The sequence below is a fragment of the Ambystoma mexicanum genome, chromosome 11 (assembly GCF_040938575.1).
Source record: "Ambystoma mexicanum isolate Mex_15411 chromosome 11, UKY_AmexF1_1, whole genome shotgun sequence".
NCBI lineage: Eukaryota > Metazoa > Chordata > Amphibia > Caudata > Ambystomatidae > Ambystoma > Ambystoma mexicanum.
The window spans coordinates 319963895-319981383 of record NC_090934.1 but is presented as its reverse complement, the minus strand read 5'-3'; positions in this window follow the sequence as shown (position 1 = coordinate 319981383).

Here is a 17489-nt window from a genome sequence, read left to right as displayed (position 1 = left end):
AGGCCATAGACCATGCACCCGAGAGCCTAGGCCTTGATCACACCCACCGCAGGCATGCAGTTTTCACTCTGGATCTCTCAGAGGGTGGTGACCTTTAAAGAATGGTTGTGGAGCACATTTTAGACTTGGTAGAGCAGCAGAAGTGAGCTGCCATGCATTTATTGTTGGTTCCGTGGGTGTGGTGATTGTTAGAACATCCTACAGTTTTTGGTGTATGGCTGGAGATGTTGCAGTGACAAGTCCTGCAGTGTACCCACTGGGTGCAGTGTTGTAATACTGTTAGTATATAAGAGGGTAGGGTTGAACTGGATCTTCTTTGTGCTTGGGTACTCTCCTTTGTGCAGATTGCTGGGAGTAGGGCTGATGTTGTGAATATTTTGTGGTTTGGTTGGCAGTGACACACTACTTTGTCGATGGAAGTGGGCTGGGGTGCTGGAGGCTGGGGTATGTTTGTGGATTCTGCTAACTGTTACATGTTTCCATGCATCGCTGCGTTACGGTGCAGGGATTGGGTAAAAGTGCTGCTGGGTATGTTACATTTGTGGATTGTGCTACCTGGCCACATGTTCGCATGCATGGCTCCATTATGTTGTGCTGGGTGTGGGCAAGGCCTAGACTCGTGCCCTGATGGCTTCCACTCTGGATGATGATTTTGGATGCTGAAATCATGGATTCTTTTTCAGAACCTTCTACTGGAGGTGCTTTGGAAGCACACGCAACATGTACTCAGAGTGTTTAACGGTACATATGGAGTGCTGTACAGAAATTATAGTGTTGGATGTAGAGGTCTTGGATGTGATTGGTGCATGCGTGTGTGAATATTTCACAGTACCCAATGAGGAAGTGCTGCAAAAAGAACAGTGGAAAGGTAAGAAAGACTGTCCCTGCTTTACTGGGCGCGGCCCTTGCTGTAGCTGGAAAAGTGCACGTGCACATCTTGCCCTTTTCAGCATGGTGGGCATGGAAATGGAACTGTGGGGATTATCCCATCAGGTGTCCAGGCTGTGGCTCACAGGAAGGGGTGTTACTATTTTTTCCCAATACTCTGTGTGGTGAGTTTGGCAGAGATGAGAGATGCACAGTGCTGATCATTGGTGATACCTTTGTGCAAGATCTGCACAGGTATGCCGTGCAAAGAGGCATTGCTGCTAATTTCGGGTTGGAAGGAGTGGAGGCTTTGTGGGGCAGTCTCTATGAGTGCAGTTTCGGCGATACGGTTCTCTTTTGCGGGTATGTGGCATCTGTTGCTACTGTTGAAGTTGTCGTGGTGCATTATGGAGGTCTACATTTGGGTTACATGTCATGTGGACTTTTGCTCCATCACCTGAAGAAGTTGATGAATGCAGTGATGCTGATTTTTCCCACTGCCAAGGTGGTTTTCTCATGCATACCACCAAAAGGAGTATGGGACCATACCGGTGTACTTTGTCCCCAGCCAGAGCTCAGATGGTGTCTTATAAACAGAAGCATGTGTGGATTTATGTGCACTAATGGGATGTTCTCCAGCCAAAATGAGATCATGAATTTGCAAGCTATGCACTTTTTCCATGCCAATGGCATTTCTTTGACTGCCATTGGCAATGCTATGTTATTTTACACTGTGCAAGAAGTGTTGACCAGAATTTGGTTAAAATGTAAGGAAGAGAAGAAACCAGAAAGTCATGTAAAGAGAAAAAAACTAAAATAGATTTTTGCAAGCACGTAAAAAAAACAAAAAACAAAAACTAAAAACCCACAAACTCTTTTCATAGACACCAATAAAGACGGAAACAAACCCCTACCCTGTTGCAAATTTCTTCTCCCTCTCCCGTTCCTAGCACGATAAACCTGAGGACTCTGCTGTAGTTTCAGGATTACACATGCCACATCCAAGCCTTGCCAGGATGGCAGGCATGGAAATGGAACTGTGGAGGCTAAGGCATTGCTCATTAAGGTTTCGGGTTGTGGTGTGGACACCAAAACTGTGGCAGAAGTTGTATTTGTACAGAGAAATGCAGAAGCATATGGTTGAAGTGTGCAAGGTAAGTGGAAGGCATACTGTTTGGATGCATGCACTGTATGTAATTATTTTCCGTTGCTAAGATACATCCAATGTTGCTTTTGTGTGATAGTCTTACACATTTGGTAGGAAATGGGTTAGTGTGGAAAAAAAGTCTGTGAAGTGTGCAAGGTAAGTGGCAGGTACCCTGTTTTATGCATGCAATGTGTATACTTGGTTTAGGTTGCTAAAATGCATTCAGTACTGCTTTTGTGTGAAATTTTTACGAATTATGTAGCTGATGGGTTACTGTGGAAAAATATGTGTAGCATTGTCGGACGGTAAGAAGAAAGTTCCTGTTTGGATATTAAAATGGCTGATATGAGTAAATGAAAACATTGAAAGCATATACCATTGAAGTGGCACTTGATGATGGAAGAAAAACCAGTGTGTTTGGGTTGTTTTTCCATATGTACCATTAAAATACTTTAGACCCAGTATAATACAGAGTTTTCTCTTAGTATGACATCGCTGAGTAAGCCATGTGCATAGAATGCTCTGATATTATATGACAGTATTTTGTATGTGCATTTGATTTTTTGATGTGTATGGGCAATTTTAAATATAATATGTGTTGCATTAAATGTGCACTTCATAATGACACGACATGCATCAGTGTCACATTTGATGAGATCTTTTTGATATAGATGTTTTTATATAGATATAGATGCTTTTGTATAGATACAAAATATATATGTATATATATAGTGGGTGGGACAAAAGTACAGTGAGCAAAAAGTGTTGGCTGCAGACTCTCAAAGTGGGAAAAAAACACAGAACAGGTTATCATGCCATGTTCTTTCTAGAGAGGTGCGCCTTGGGGTTGGTCACCCAAGTTACCTGGGGGAACCCAGACCTGGACCCCTTGCTCACTGTGTTCAGAGAGGCACAGCTCCACCTCAATGATGAGGCCCAACAGGGCTGAAACACGTATCTGGGGTTGCTGTTGGTACTCTTGTTCAAAGGAGGTTTGCCTGGCATTTTGGTGCTGGACTGCCCTAGTGGGCAGGACAAAGACTGATATCCAAATGGATATTTCCCCCTTGTACAGTGAGCAAAAATCATTGGCTGCAGACTCTCAAAGTGGGGAAAAACACAAAACAGGTTATCATGCCATGTTCTTTCTAGAGGGTGCCTGCTACCTTTTTGTGCTTTATACATGCTCTTTGTAGGCTTTTTGCCCTTACTATTACAAAACTATACATGTGATTCTTAGTCAGCATGTTTTCATAATAGCAGTAATAGCTCCGATTTGCAATGGTCTCTTGTATTGTATAGGGAACACAACTACCATTGTCCAAATAGGCACTTGCAGTTTCCTATTTTATAGTGGCTGAAAATAGATAATATTAAACAAATGAAACATTGGCCCTACTATTCTCTACAGTACAAAGTTATGGTGGTGCAATGCTGTTTAGTTTTGAAACGAGGATGTGCTGCTACCAGGATATTATATGTCTCTATGCCTTAATTAGAATGTCACATTTATCACATAGCATTAGCGGTTTATAATGTTGTGTGTTCTATTTTACCTTTACGTCCAAGGCATTGGAATATAATATTTGCTGCTTTGCACGTGCACCTTATTATAATCTGAATGGAAACTGTTGTCCTGTGTTTTTGACTTGCATTTGCACTTTACAGTTGGTTTACAGAACTTGATCCTTATAACGATCTGGACTTTAATAATTATCTCTTGCATTTATGCCCTAATATGCACTTATATTTGACTGTTACTTTGATATATTATATATATAGTGCAGTGATCCCAGCATTTTATTTGATTATAAAGTGCCATAGGAAAACCAAAAATGTAAATGCTAATAACCTTTGCCTCGCATGATGGGCACAAAATGTTGACTCAATTTCTGGGAGGGGTCTGGACTTATTCCATCCAGTAGTTGCTAAATATTTGATGGAGAAGGGGGTGCCCCCTTCTCCCAACATTTTAGCCCTATCTGCAATGGTGCTTTGCAGAAGAGAGGCTGTTTCAGAAATGGGGTTAATAAATAGTTCACATATATAGTTAGCGGGGAACATGTTACAGTGTGGAAATGGAGCATTAGGGGGCAACAAGGGGCATCTGCTGTACAGCATTGCTAAGAGGACTGTTTTTGGATAGTCTGTCTTCCGTTGTATAAGAAAGATGCTTCTTGAAAAGAAGGGTATACATTTCGTGCCTGAATTGCATGGGTGTGGAGGTGAGTTGGTTGTGGAAGGACATAATGCTCACTCCACAGACTGGAATGTAGATCAATGCAGTTTCTTATTTTCATTGTTGCTGCCCGATCCCGACTTCTGGTGATGTGCTGATCAGCAGAGATGGTGACCTTCTCTGCAAGGCAGCGGGTATGATCAAAGTATGATTACACAAGGTGTACAAGGCGAGATACGTCTGCCTAATAAAGGATTAGAGGAAAGTACTTTTCATGCCAGGATATATATACAAGTTGCGTTCAGAAAAAGGCAACCATGCTCATAGAGTCCGCTTTTCTCCAGTGAGCAGATTGTCATTGTTTTTATTCAGTTTCTTTGCTGCCCACCACTTTTACATTTAGCGTATTTTCAACTTTGACCTGTGCAATCCACCCGCCCTCCATCCCCGATTAATGCTAAACTTGGAGACTGTTTCCAAATAAGTCCACATCCTGACCACTCGCGAACATTGATAAGCTCCTGGCTCGCCAAATTCCCGCGCCTACTGGCAGGCACCACGTACCCACAATGGTGACACTAGAGACCTATTAAAGGTCCCCTGCATTAGGAACAAGGCTGATGAGGCATGTGCTTGACAAAATCAATACCCCACCCATCTTCCACAGTCAAACATGGTGCCACTCCCTGTCACGTCACTGCTATCCTACGGAAATGAGGTGGCAGCACTGATAATCCTCCCCACCCTGCCTTCCTTGCCAGTTCCCTCTCTGGACATAAACCATATTTCCTGCAGAGAGAACAAGAACATGCACTATTGTGGGCCATGATGTGGCAGGGGCACACCCTCTTCTTGCGTATGTCCTGCGAGGACAGTTTTATGTTGCAAGGATGGCTGTCGCCGGGGAAAGTCTATTTGTATTTTTTTTGCCTGTCCATCCCATTTCCAATAACCCAACTCTTGCAGAAATTATAACTTTTGAATACACTGGCTTATAATGACTGAGTTCTACCCGGCAGCTGCAGACACTTGGTGCTCATTTTTGTGAACTTGACTCATACGGTAGTGTGTAAATTGCTGTCATAGATACTGTGGGTGAAGTGAAGTCTAGCAATGTGCTTTGAAGACTGCTTGGCTTTAGGAGCTATCCACGTTGCCATCATCAATCCGTCAGTGTATGTACTGTGAAGTGGTATTTTAAAGATGGTGATTTGAATGTTTGTAACGACTGCACTGATGACACCACAGAGCAATAATTACCTCTAGTTGCAGGATTAACACAAGAAACAGTTACAGCATACTTGAGTGTAAGGAGAAACGTACGGGGGATCAATGCCCAATTGAAGAGCGTTCCAGAACCAAGGAGCCTCACCTGTCAAACTCCTGACACCTGTGGCTTTGAAACATAAATTGGGCGAACCGAGAAGGTGAGTTCCAGAGGATTGTAGATGGCTCTGAGAGGTGTCAGCGTGGATTCTCGAATGCAGGTCAACAAGAGACAGCCCACGAAGGCATTTAAAGACACGGCACCTGACCTTACACTGTGCATGCCTTTCCACCAGCAGCCAGTGTAATTTGTGGAACAGTCAGAAAACAGATTCAAACTTGTGAAGATTAAAAAGTAAGCACACAAATCACTTTTACAGTGATTAAAGTTGGTGAAGCTGGTAAACTGGATATGATATGATATGGCATTTATAACGCGCCTATACACAAGTGTTTCAAGGTGCAACGAGGCAAGGGAGGGCAAACAGAGGGAAGACAGAGACAGCGATCCTACTAGGCCAGGTGACATTGAAATCGCGCAAGTGCAGGGGATGGGGGAAGGGGAAAAGTGTGGGGGAAAGAGGAGGGGTCAGTGCAGTACGTAAGATAACAGTAAAATAAATAAAGACAATAAATAATAAATAAAAGTGTGGCCAGCTAGTGGGGATACAGAAAAATTCCCTGAGTGGGGGGCAGTGCAGGTGTGCAGCTGGCGGGGAGGGGACCTGGGCACAAGATCAGAGGGAAGCAAGGTAACCAGTGCAGTTTCAGATTCAGCCAGGAGATCAGCAGGGGAGAGGGAGAGAGAAATCAGAAGCAACAAGGAAGGTCTTGAGGCACTTCCGGAACCAGAGATGGTCCTCCTGAAGTTTCAGAGCGGCAGAGAGGCTGTTCCAGAGGGACACCCCAGCAGAGGAAAGATATCTACCACTAACTCACTGCTTGGAAAAGTGACTAACCCAGAGGGAGTTAGAGGCGGATAAGCGAAGAGCTCAAAAAGGAAGATATTTAGGAAGAGAGAGTTGAAGGTATTGCGGTCCCAGGCCCCAGAAGGCCTCGTGGACAATGCAGAGGGTTTTGAACTTAATCTTCACTGTCACTGGGAGCCAGTGCAGAGATTTCAGTCCTTGAGTGATACGATCCCTGGGCTTGAGGCCAAGGAAGAGTCTTGCAGTCTTGTTTTGGATGAGTTGCAGAAGGCGGAGAGTACAGGAAGGAAGATTTAGAAAGAGGCTCTTGCAGTAGTCCAGCCTAGAGAGAACCTGAGCTATGGAGACAGTGAGCTTCTGGGGGAAGGAGAGGAAAGGAAGAATACCTCGGAGGAGGTGCAGCAGGTAGTGTGACTTCTTAGAGACATCAGAGATGTGAGGAGAGAAGGAAAGTATGGAGTCAAAGATGACTTGAGGTTTTTAGCCTCACAGGTGGGAGCAGGAAGAGGGCCAAGAGAGGCCGGCCAGAGAGTGACAGGAAAGGAGGGAGCAGGTGTGCCGATGCAGAGAATCTTGGTCTTACTAGCTTTAAGGCAGAGATCACTGGCAGCACACCACTCCTGGATGGCGGACAGTCAGAGATGAGAGAAGAAGAGGTGGCAGAAGGGAGCCTGAAAATGAGTTGAGTGTTATCCACATAGCACTGAAAGTTGGGGCAGAGAACAGCAATGCTGTAGGCAAGATGTGCCAGGTATTGTTCAACAGCCAGGGAGAGAGGTTAGACCCATAGGGAACACCACAGGTAGATATAGAGATAGAATAGAGGAAGAACCCAAGTTGGACCTGCGAGGGTCGATCGAAGAGGAAGGAGGTCAGCCAAGCCAGGGCCTGATCAGTGATACCCAGGTTATCACAGAGACGGTTGAGTGGGATGGCATGGTTGATCGTATCAAAGGCAGAAGAGAGATCAAGGAAGATGAGGACACAGGGGGTGTTGGAATCGAGGTTGGAGAGCAGGTCTTCAGGGATATTCAGGAGAGCAGTTTCCTTGCTTCTGGCAGCTCTGAAGGCAGACCGATGGTCATGGAGACAACCAACAGATTCAGAGTGAAGATTAAGCTGGGAGATGGCCATCCCAGCATAGACAGAATTGACACAATCTAGCTTTGAGCTGATCAGGGATCCACAACCACATGTGATACTTAGGCATGAGCAGAAGAGATTGCTTTAATTGGTGTGCTTTAAAGAAAGACCCCTTAACCATGGATTATATAAGCAATCTCTGGCTTGCATCTGCATCCCAAATATTCTCAAGGTTTTTAATCCTGTCTGCGGACTTAAGAAAGTGCCCCAAGGGACCAGAGGACAGGCAGACTGGGTGGTATCCACAGCCTATGATAAGGGGCCCAGGAGCATCACCTCAGTCTGAAATGTATTTAGTTTAAGACCACTCTCTCAGGGCCAATCAGTGACCTGGTCAAGACAAAAAGAGACATTGGGGAAATCATGGTGAGAGACATTTTTTTCAGCAGAATGTGGCTATCATCTCTGTAAGAGTGGTACTTGCACCCCAGCCTATTCAACATATACAGTAGGGGCCCAAGGTAGATATTGAAGTAGACTGGGGAACTTCACGGTCCACCCTTATCACTGATGATCTAAAAGGGTCCAGTTGGACAGAGGACTGCCTCACACATTGCTGACTTCCAATAATAACTCCACCTAGACACACAAATAAACAAAGACATATGTATGTCATCCTTTAAATTGATGATTGTAAGACATGCGAGACCACTACTTTCGGAGAAACATTGTGCCATTATCTCACGGGCTGTTGTTGGTGCCCGTTTGGATTGCTGCAATGCCTTATATTCTGGTGATACAACCTCTGCATGGTTGAAACTACAGCTCATTCAGAACTCTGCTGCAAAAATGGTTACTAATACCCCGATACAGGCACATATTTCCCCCCTCCTGAGAAGCCTACTCTGGCTCCCGGTGTAAGCACATATTGTGCCTCATTACAAGTTTGGCAGTATCTGTACCCTTAAAAAGGGCACGGCTACTGTCAAACTCGCTACCGGCACCCACGAATGGGCCATTACCGGCCCATTACGAGTTGAATGGGCCGGTAAATGCCTATTTGCGGGTGCCGGTATGGCCGGGTTCCTGATCCCCATTCTGCCCCACAGGGCAGAATTGGAATGGGGAGCATGGTTGCACCGGCACAGTTTATAATGGTGCCGGTGCAATCACGAGTTCTGCTCGCGAGTGCCGCTCTGCATGCCTGGTCTTACCAGTTGTGCAGAGCGGCCCCCGCAAGCAGAACTTGTAATGTGGTGGTATGGCAATAACAGTGGCAGTAGCACTACCGGCCCCATTGTTGCCTTAGCGCCACATTTGTAATGAGGTCCCATTGACTTCAAGCACTTAACTATAGTTGACAAAGCCCTATTTGGCACGGCTCGCCACTTCATCCAAAACCATTGGAAATGGCACTCCTGAGCAAGGCCGATGCGATCAGCATTATGATATACCATGGTTCTAAATTGCTTCAGATTCTCCAGGGGCCGTGGCTGCACCTGTGCACTTGTAGGTGCCAAACTTTGGAACTCGTTGCCCTAACATATCCGACATATGAACACTTTGATGGCGTTTAGGAAGAAAATCAAAACCCTCCCTTTTTAATCATGCTGCAGCCCTATGTTGATCTCCTTCATTTTCTGCAGCAGCGTGCTTAGATATCTTCGGGTCGTAGCACCTCACCTCTGCCCTCCCTTTGCACAGAGGCGATATGCATCACTACATAACGTAACTAATTAAGTTGATGGTTCACTATATTGAAATCCACCCATAGATCGAGGATAGTAAGAAGGGAAAGATGCCCTAGATGTGCTAAGGAGAACATGTCACCCCAGATCGCTTGAAGTGCAGTGTTGGTCGGCAGATTGATAAAGGTTAAAGGCCCCTGTTAGTTCTAGTAAAGACTATTGCTGTCTAGTGACGACCTTCTCTGAAATCTTGGAGACAAAGGCACGCCTTCCAATAGGTCAATAGTTCCAGGAGATGCTTGGATCAAAGGAGAGCTTTTTTTTAAAGGGATGGTGTCAACGTAACCTGTTAAAGGGCAAATGGAACCATCCCGGATGACAATGAGAGATTGATAAACCTGGAAATCGAAGGAGCAAAAATAGAAGCATGTTTTTTGGCCACTATGGCAGGGATGATGGAGACCTGGGGCCAGATTATCAAAGTTTTGCACTGGTGCAAAAAAGAGGAGCAAATTAATTTAGCACTGATACTACTGTATACACACAGGTTTAGTCCCAATTTCTATTACCTAAACATGTTTTTATGCTTCAATGCTTAGGCTCCCTCCTTATGGAACTCGCTTCCACTGGATATTAGAGGCTGTTTCCACTCGACTGTTTAGGAAACACCAAAATCCATTCCTCTCTGATAAGAAGCTGGACTAAGATAACTAGTTGACTACAGATCCGGATGAGGTTCATATCCACTTACCTGTGTGTGCCATCTTACGATTTCTCTATTTTATGTTTTATGTCTGTCTGTCTTGTGAGTGCCCTGAGGCCTTCGGATGAGTGGTACAATATATATGTTTTTTTTAGACAGATATGCCATTCTGGGTTGCTTACCTACCCACGCTAGTCTGTTCATAATGTGTCTTACCCATACTTATAATTTCTGAAGGGGCACGTTATAAAACAATTAAGTAACCTGGGAACTAACATCGTTGTGACTAATGCTAGTCATGGCAGGATCTCAGACTTATTCCAGTTAACTTTTAACCCATAGAGCTGCCCAAATTGCTGAACATCCTGCATGATAGGCGGACGGTTACTCTTGGGCTCCTTAACATAAAGCAACATATTGACTGCTTAAAGCGAGACAATATTTAGCTAAGAGCAGCTCTTAAAGCACCTGCACAAGCAAACACTGAACGTTTCAATTCCTTCTGTCTGTAGATTATGCATTGGAATTACTGCCCCTCTACAGGAAATTGCTTGCATAAATCCAGTAGCATGATACACACCCAGCGTGTGCATTACTTTTCTACGCTTCTAATGTAGCTTGCAATGTGCTCCCAAAATGTGTTCTCTTTACATATGAACATACCCAAAACAACTGAAACATGAGTTGCCATGCCAATGAATCAGAAACCTCTGAAGATCTGAAGTCATGACCTTTGATTTGCAACATGTTGATCCAATTGGCCGTATGTGATGGAGATACTTCCAATTTAGTCATAGAGGAGACAGGTACAAGACAACCCCTTCACCTCTACATACTCTCCACAACCCTCAGCATATTTACGAATCCCATTCATCCCCGGAACTGTTCTAACTCCAGCTCTTCAACTTCTCTTTGACTTCTCTCAGGCAACCTTCTAAAACAAGAGGGCTGAACATCACTCGAAAGTAGGATCTCATCTGCACCTCTACTTCAATCATATACCACATCCACATCCAGTATATCTTTTATAGAAATACATAAAGGTTCAATTAATTAGTTAGTCAATACAGTTCAACATAGATTTTCAGATTTGTGTGCTATGATTACTTCTATTATAGGCATCAGAAGATCACAGGTAATTCAAATGAATTAAACAACAAATTAAAACAGATCAAAGTAATTCAAATGACCAAAAACCAGATCATCTACCAGCTGTGTATCACCATTACTTCTGCCTAAATTCTTTGTACTCTCAAATACCATTAACTGCTGTTTGAACATCTTTCACAGCTTCTCAACAATACTTTTCCTTTTGCCCTGCAAGTGAATAGAGTTCTTGATCATAGCTTCAGTCCCAAGATCCATATATACATTTATACTCTTTCTTGACCCCACCTATGCTAGGCATGAATAGGACTTTCATTCTGCTGTGGAAAATAAGTATATGTTCCAGCTTACACATTTAATCTCTTCACCATCCTCGGCTGAAGGCTTTGCCTGCTAAAAATCGTTAATTAATCGTACCAATAGAACTCGTTGCCTAATGATGATTAAGGCTGAAAACCCAGCCATTTCACCACTGCTGGGGCCATTCCTACCCACAGATTAGTCAGCCTACAATGTAGTGGTCAAAGCAAAGCTGGAGGGGTGCAGGCTCAGACTGCAGCCTTCCTGTCTCTGGTCTAGGTTCATCTTGGGTCACCTCTGTCAACCTCTTCACAGCAACTCATTTGTAGTCTGTTTCATAGTCCCTGCTCCCTTTGGATCTCTCTTTGCGTCTTGCTTTGTGGTTCACCAAACCCCTTTCCACTGAGTTCCAGCTATCTGAGTTTTGTCAGGCACTCCTGGATCTCAAGTACAGCAGAGACTGAATCACAGCAGCTGGGCCGGCAATTCATAGCTTGCTGGGCAGAGCATGTGGGGTCAGAGATCTCTAGGTCTGAAGATCAGCCTCATCTCCCAGGGTGCTCTGGGAGACCAGATGCCAAAGGCTGCCGTAGCTTGAGCACTCCAAGCTTTGCGCGCAGCACAGGACTCAATTAGCCTAGTAAGCCCAAGAGCGAAAATAATAGAAAATTAGATATCGCATATTAGAAGTATTTAATTCCAAAATAAAAAAAAGCCACAGAAATGAAACTAATGTCCACAACGGGTAGATAAAGAAAAGGCACTCATGTGGGGGGGTACCGCAAGGGCACTTTGCAGTTACTGCTCCGCTAACTGCTATCTTGCCCACTGAACCTCACTGCACTCAAGTCCAAGGAGCTTAAAAGGATCTGATCATTCCATGCATGTTCTTAAAACTGAATTCAGGCAGCACCGCGGTGCATCATACATGTTTCTAATAGAGTCAATCATGTATGCACTTTGTGTATTACATGCACGCTTACATTTGTGTATGTACAATATGTATGTATACTGTGTATTTCATCACATATGTGGTGTCAATGTCATGACACATTTCCATTTATCAGAGTGGACATGAGTACACACCAGATTAAATTAGTTTCTAACAAAGGGATCCCAGCTGTCAGAGTCACAGCGATGCAAATGAACACCAGGAACTAACTAGGCATGGGTGTGGTCCAATTGCTGGGTTGACATTGGTTTACCATGTCAACTCAGAAGCGATTTCAATGTGCTGATCCAACACAACAAGTAATGCAAACTGACCATTGTTCCTTGCTTTGTTTGCAGAAACAGTGCAACATGAGTGTTGTGGCCAAGATAGTGGCCGAGTAGCAGTGTGGATCCGCCGCTGTGCCACCGAACATCCTGTACTTCTCCTGAAGGAGGGTACTTACCACTGTGTAGTAGTAGCCCAGTGTGTAGTTGTTTGGAACGTAGGTGTGTTCAAATTGGACTCTGCTAGTAACAACCAGTGCAGTACAAATATCTTTGACAGGGCTTGGCACACCAAAGCTGATAGCCATTTACACCCCGGCTGAGGCCTGAGGACGTCAGTGACCAAGGTGACATCCATTACCGTTGGCACTGTAGGGCTGGCTGAGAGTGATCGGTGGAAAGCTGTGTCCCCGCAGGTGGGCAGAGTACTCCCTGGAACCACAGGTTTGTGTCTGCATAGGATGGGAGCAGACCTGGTGTCATCATTCCCTGCTCTAACTCCTGGTGCACACCTTGTCAGAGGACGCTGATGCACGTGGTGGCACCGGAGCTGCCATAGGTATGCAGGGCCGAGTAGAGTGAGGAGAGGCACAGGGTGTTTGAGCAGAGGCTGCATTACTTTATTAGAACACCAAAGCTCAAAGAGGCACAAGAGCGATTGGTGATGCTCGGTGCACAAAGGATGAGCAGTGGTCACTACAAAGCCCAAAGGATGAGCAGTGGTCACTACAGAGTGCTCCTCGCTGTGCGTCCTCAGGTGTGCCACGTCAGGATCCTCACTTCCGCCTGCATGGAGGGATGTACCAACCTTATTCAGTCTTACACCTGAATCATTGGGTGTATACCTACAAGAGCAGCAGCTATATTGAAACGGTCTCTAGATGGAGGCATAACAGCGGGATGTCCAGCAGAGTTAATAAAACCCCACTAATCTGGGATGACAAAATTCCCTCTCAGATTCCTGGGAAGCCTCAAAAACACCAGCGGCTTAGTCAAGCAAGTATACAATACAGCAGCTCCTTTCCTTTCATCTTTATGGAACCCCCAAAATTTTTGCTTTTATTTTTTTATCTGACCTGTACTTTTTACAGTGCAGTGAAGCCTTTTGCTTCACTTGACAGCCAAATCTGCCAAGATTCTTACAGATGGACTGCAGAGCTAAGGTGGACAGAGAAGCTTTTTTTTCTTTTCTTTTGGTAACATAACGCTATATGTTGTCTGAAAAGTTGTAATAACTGAAGCGTCATGACATACTTTGCCGTTTTTGATTGTGGCAATAAGACCCGAGGCGGCGGGCCAATACCGCCCCAGGTAATGCCCGGGGCCGTAGTTATAGGCCCGAGCGTAGCGAGGGCCTTAACGAAGCCCCGGGCATTACCGTGGATGGTAATGGCCCACTGCCGAGGGTCTTATTGCCATTAGTACCCCGGTTGTTAGACCGGGATACTAATTGCTTTTTTTTTCTGTTCCGAAACGTTTCAGAACAGAAAAAAAAAAAAACGACCAAGAAAATGGCTGCCGCCATGGAAAGGGAAAACGGAGTACATTTTCCCTTTCCATGGCGGCCATCGGGAGCGGACGCGCTGGGAACACAAGTGTTCCCAGCGCGTCCGCTCCCGAAAAAGGATTAAAAAAAAAGGTAAGTGGGGATGGAGACGCAGGAACAAGAAGGTAAGTTGGGGGGGGCGGTGGGAGGGAAGGGAATAAAAAAAAAGACTTACCTGAGTCCCCGGTGGGGGGCGAAGGCAGCCTCTCAGCCGCAGGGAGGCTCGGAGCGGGGATGGCCTCGTTTCGAGCCTCCTCATTGGCTGAGGGGCTGCCACGCCCCTCGCCGGGAACAGAGTAGCCGGCACGCACGGCGTAACTGGGAATACCATGTGGTATGGCTCGCAAATGAGCCGATCACCACACAGGATTCCCTTTGCGCCGCGCGTGCTGGGTACTAATGCAAATTATTGCTCATGAAGACGCTTCTTTTCTACTGTTGATGTGAATTTCGTTGCATACATTTATTTTGGTTGCAATAGTCTATCAAGTATATTTTGGATGGTTTGGAATATGTTGTTCCTACTTCCTTTATTACATGTTGAATATAATATTTTCACATTTTTTGTTTAGTATTTCAGAAACATAATACTGCATTTGGCTACTGGGTGGGAGATTGTCAAGTCACACGTTTCGCATTAATTATTTGAAAACTAGCTCAGAATGCTCACGGCGGCCGCCCGTGCACTTCACTTATTTATTCTTGGAGCTAATCTTGAAATTTTGAGTCCAACCAGTCATCCAGCAGTTTCCTTTAACTCAGCCTCAATTAGAGTATGGCGGAGTGTAAAATCTGCCAGTTTTCCGCTGACGGAAAGAAGCCTATTTACAGTTAGCATTTACACCGATGTTATGCTGCGGAAAGCTGCAGGAACATCCTCCAATGGGCTCCAGTGGCGACTGACGGATTTTCCGCCAGCTTTCCACCGGCGGAAAACTGGTGTGAAGCATCCACCAAACTTTAAATGAGGACCACTGTGCATAACGTGCACTGTATGTGGTTGATTCCGCTTGGTGTGACAAGCTATGATTGTAGAGTTCAGACTACAATAACAAAGACAATAGATATGAGTTTTGCATAGGTATTATTAATATTAAACATAGTCCACAGCATTTGGCAGCAAGGACTTGACGTTACAGGAAGCCCCATTGCACATCATTTTTTAAGTTGCTTTTATCTTGCTTTGAAAATCTTGGCAAAGCAAACATCCTTTTATGAGTAGAGGATTGCTATGAACTCGAATCATAAAAGGAAAGGACTTTGCCAGTTGATGTGATAGAGGCCAAATGGCAGGTTGATGTAGAATATCACCTCATTGATAGCTGCATAGGCTTATATGTTTCTTTATTGATTCCATTTGGTCAACTTACCGTAATCACAAAGGCTTAATTGTGTGATAGTAATTAGAGGGAATCACCCTCACCTTTGACAGGAGAATTCACACCTTCCAGCGCAAACATTAGTATCTCCATAAAAGATCAAAGCTTCACTGTAGCGAGTATTTTATCCTGTATCAAAGTCTCTCTTAAGTTGTTTTTATTTTAGTTGCTATCAGCATAGCTGTTTGCAGTGAACCGGTGTGATGTGAACAAGCACAATATAAAGGGAGCCCTCTTTTAATTTGAAAAAGAGGCACACCTATGCACCCCCAAAAGATGGTCTCTGTTGCAGCATTGCTTTGCCAGCAACCTGATTTTTGTACCATTAGCTTTCATTCACAAACATAAGTGAAGCTTTTGTCTTCCAAATGTGATCTATCCGTGTCAGGAGGGGAAGGCTTTTATAAGCTAGGCTGATCTTGATTAGATATTTGATAGAATACATTTACAAAATGTGGACAATGTATATAAAAAAAAGGTGTGCATGGTTTTATGTAGATGTTTTTATTATTTCTAGATATCCTTATTTTATTTGTGAACTGGATTAAAGAAATATATAAAAACATAAAGAGTTATGTGTTTGTAAACAGGAAATTTACAAGCAACTTTCTTGCGAGAAACAGGGTAAAACGAGCGTGTGTATTAAGCAATCTTATCCTATGTTGTATGTAAATATTATGTATTTTTTGTACAAACTCTCAAGAGATGATAGGGTGGAATAAATACTCCAAGACAACAGATACAGTAACTGTTCTTTTACATTTTATTTGGGGGTACAGAAAAAGAGCAAACTACAATAATAAACAGGGACACACAGCAAAAGAGAATGTCTGGTCTTTACAGCCTTCATGGGATATTTTTACCCTGTCTCTCACACCTCTCCAATTGCAGGTTCTGATTCACTATTTTTTGTGGGTTTCCAGAATTACTGAACCTTTCTTCTTATCAACCGTTCCATACTGGTTTTTGGGTTTACCAAATTGTTCAACTATCTATTGATGGTTTTCAAGGATCTTGAACACTTCATGTTGTCAACTGTCCATTTTGGGTGCCGGATCCCTTTTTCAAAATGCAATGATGACTCACGATCTCTTTTTATTCAATGGTATTGCAGGTTATTTTTCTAGAGGAGCTGAACAACTGGCGACAGGCAGAGCCATCTACTTGTCTCTCTAGAGGTGGAACAAGCAGATGAATAGACCTCTTTCTCCTAAGGTCTTGGTCTCTGGTCCACACCATCTCTACAGTCCATCAGTATTCTCATTGCCAAGTTTTTTTTCCTCCACCCTCCTCTAACACCTGCTTCAAGCCCACCACATCTACGGAAACCTTTCTACAATTACCATTGAAAGGGTTAAAGTATTGTCTGTCTTTCTAATATCTTGTAGAGGAGAAGCTGCGTGCCTCTGCAGGAAACCCCGCCCCCTACCTCCTGTATGTTGGAAGCCTGATATAATGCCATAATTGACACCAGCAGTTGTGCCAATACCGCAACGTGTGTTAGCAAGAAGTTACCCGTTGAGACAATCCTATCGAAGGTATCCCCGAAGTGATGACAACCTAAGGGAGTAACTCCCTGAAAGAATATGAAAAAGAGCAGAGAAAAGAACCTTGTGATATCATAAGAGTGTATGAATGACATCTCAGGATACTGGCTGAAGAGAATGCATGAATCCTACAGAAGCTAAAGATGAAGTAAGAATCAAGAGAACCTTTTAAATACAAAAAAGAAGATCACACGTGCACAAGGTGCTGCAGAGAATCATCCATTCAATAATTGTACAGATGCTGAAACGCAAGTAGAATAAGTCATCATAGAAGATGGCTACACATAGAAAATAGAATGCAGGCGAAGCTGCCATTGTATAGACGCTGGAAATCGGTATCATGAATTTAGTAAGCCAGGACCCATGAAGAGGAAAGGGAAAAACGATGTTCCAGCAAACATAACCTGACTCGTGTATCTGCATGGCAAGGTTGTCTGGCCTGAAGTCAAAAATGAAGCAGCCAAAGCCGACTATCCGTTCTGGAAAGGAGTGAATGTGTGAAGGATGAATCATCTCTTGTTAAAGTGCAA